The sequence below is a fragment of the Abramis brama genome (genome assembly GCF_963993115.1).
Source record: "Abramis brama genome assembly, chromosome: 12".
NCBI lineage: Eukaryota > Metazoa > Chordata > Actinopteri > Cypriniformes > Leuciscidae > Abramis > Abramis brama.
Genome location: NC_139974.1, coordinates 38,810,433 through 38,813,644, shown reverse-complemented (window position 1 = coordinate 38,813,644; position 3,212 = coordinate 38,810,433).

Sequence of the window (3,212 nt, the reverse complement as noted above, 5' to 3'; positions counted from 1 at the left end):
CGTGATCAAATCCCCCATGATTTGTCTCGTTCGTTTCTGCTTTGTTCCATCAGTTGTTTTTCACACATTTGTTTACTCATTTTTTATGACTTCAGCAAAGCTAAATAAAGATTTCAGCAGATGTGATGTGAGTTTGCTACGAGCACAGAGGTGTTTAGAGATGCGGATAGTTCTGTGCTGACAGAGTCTTTCAGATAAACCATAATTATAGCGGATAATGAAAATTGATATCGTTGCAACTGGATAGACGCCATTCAAATGGCTGAAGTTAACTTGTTTAATGCATATTTTATTTCCATTTCTTTTGAGATCAGACTGTATCCGGCCTGTCCCTGTTGTGCTTCTGTGGACCCCTAGGAGTCACGGACCCTCTTTTGAAGATCCGGTTTATTTCCCTGGATCTACTGAAGCTCAAAACTTGTCATTTGTTTGTTTGCGAGTTGATGAATGTCTCACAGCCGCCTCCGTGTTCAGTCTGGGGAGCTAATGCTACACGAGCTGAGATGTTAACCTGGTTTCTTCTTCTCTTGAGAGATCATCCCTAGCTTTCATGTGTCATATCTCTGTGTATCCACTGCCTTTTGGGAGACCGAAGTCACATTTGCCTTGATCTCTGATCAAGGATTGAGATAAATGAAGCTTGGGCACAAAACGTACTGTGGCCGTGTTAAGAGGTTAATTAGATGAGATCATCTCCGCATGCTGCATCATGTTTTCTATTCTGTTCCTCTATCAGAAGATAAATGTGAATGTTCCCTGCTGGTTCATTTGGTGACACAGGATCATTAGAGCAGATATTAGCTGTATTTTTACCATGGGTGCAGGGTGTTCTGGGACAGAACTGCATTGTGTCTCTTTAGGTGTGTCTCTCTGACAGAACATGCTCTACATTCACTGTCTATCTAGAGCAAAATATCACCTAAACATGTTTGTTTGTTAAAAAATATTTGGTGTCATAAGATTTGAAGGGAAAAGTTTTTCATGTGAGTCAGATAATCTTTTTTTCCTTGCAATAACTGATTCATTTAATGGACTTTTTTTCTTTTATATACAATATATTATCGATTAAGAATGGCAATAACACTATGGGAGCTTGTTTCCGCCACGGAATGAAACAATTTAAAAGATCATTTAAATTTTTTTCTTACAAATGTGAGTTTATATCTCACAATTCACTGATTCTTGAGAGTCGGGACAAAACTCGTTTTAAAAAACTTTTTTTAAAAATAATAATAATAATAATAATAAGTTTTATTTATATAGCGCCTTTCCAGAGCTCAAGGACACTTTACAATAAACAAACAACAATAAAGGCAGTTGACAAAGACAGCAGACAGAACAACAGTAGGCAATTGAGAGTGCAAGTACAGTAAGTGAGAATTGGTAGATGGGGCAGCAACCAGCAGAATACAAACAGATATAACTTTGAGAAAAAAAAAAAAGAAAAAAAAAAGAAAAAAAAAACTAAATTAAGAATTATAACATTCAGAAAATAGGTGAGTTTTGAGCAAGGATTTGAATTCAGAGATAGTGTTAACAGAACAGAGTGATCGGGGGAGAGAGTTCCACATTTTGGGCGCAACAACACTGAATGTTCTGCCCCCCATTGAAGCAAGGCGATGCCGAGGGACGACGAGAAGGCTGGAATCAGGGGATCGTAAAGAGCGAGTAGGGGTGTAGGGGAGAAGCAGGTTACAGAGATAGGGGGGAGCCAAGCCGTGCAGAGATTTAAAAGTGAGAAGGAGAATTTTGAATTTGATACGGTAATATCACACTATATCAATTAGAGTTATATGTTTCTGCAGAGAAAGGTCTTAGCTATTTAACCATGTAAAGGAACAGGTTCTAAATAAAAACACATTTTTAACAAATAAACATGTTTCTCTTCAGAACTGGATTTGTGTCAACTCCGTCAGACACACTAAAAAGTATACAATTTTAATTCTTCAAATCCAACAAGAATCTAAAGTTCTGAAGTATATTGTAATAGTGTTTAGTTACTCTGATATGTAAAAAAATACAATATATAAACTGAAGTTGTGATTTCACACTATTCTGAAAACTCAGATTTCTAAATATTTGCATTTTCAAACTTTGATTTTAATTTCAATATTGTAAAAATAAATTCCTTAAATAAATAAAACATAAGAGGATGTAGATCAGATGGTCCTTTATTACAAAAACAACATAAACTGAAGGAAGAATATTTTTTTTCCCCAAAAAATGAACAAAAACATACATACATCCAACGCTGTTGACGAAGATCTGACGGTGTTGACGAAGATCTGACGGTGTTGACGGAAAAACTGACGGTGTTGATGGAAAAACTGATGGTGTTGACGGAAAACTGACGGTGTTGACGAAAAATGTTTGAATGTTTTACCTCAGATTTGTGAAATGTTCACCTGTTTGTCATGATATGTTCTGACAATAAAGAGTAGTTTAAAACCACAATTAACGCTCTGTTTTCTACAACTTTCACTTAGGAGCAAAAATCTGCCTTTAAACTTGAAAGACATTTATCGTGATAATTATCGATAACGACTGATATAAAAAAAAATATTGTGATAATTTTTTTTGGACATATCGCCCAGCCCTACACTGGCTTCTCATTTCTCTATCTCTGTCTCTACATATATAAATATATATATTAAAGTGCTGGCAAAGTTACACGTTACACAATAATAAGCAGACCACTGCCTGCCCATTCTCTACAAGTCAGATGCGTATGGTTAAATAATGTAATGCATGCTATGTATGTGCATTTATGTGTAAATAAAACCCTGAAATAACAGTTTAACCCTTCACTATATTCACAAATAATATTATATTCGCACATTAAGAGGTTATTGGTGGATTTGTCAACTCCGTCAGCTTACAGGTCAACTCCGTCAGACATAGAACCTGACGGAGTTGACGTAAGGGCATGTATTTTCCCGCCAAAATCTGTATTGTACACTGCAGCTAGGTAGTTTTTCCTCAGTTGATAGCTGTCCCAATAACCTCACTAAAATGCTTAAATTCAATCCACTATGGTTTAAAAAAAAGTATCTTAACAGAAAGATGGTATTGACATGATGCAGCTGTGACCATAGGAATATTGACATTGTTTGTCTAAAATATAAAAAAATGTAAAAGGTACCAGAGCATGTGTGGTAGTGCTGCATTCACCACAGGCAGGGAGATGAAAAGGGGTCCTCAGGGATATAGCT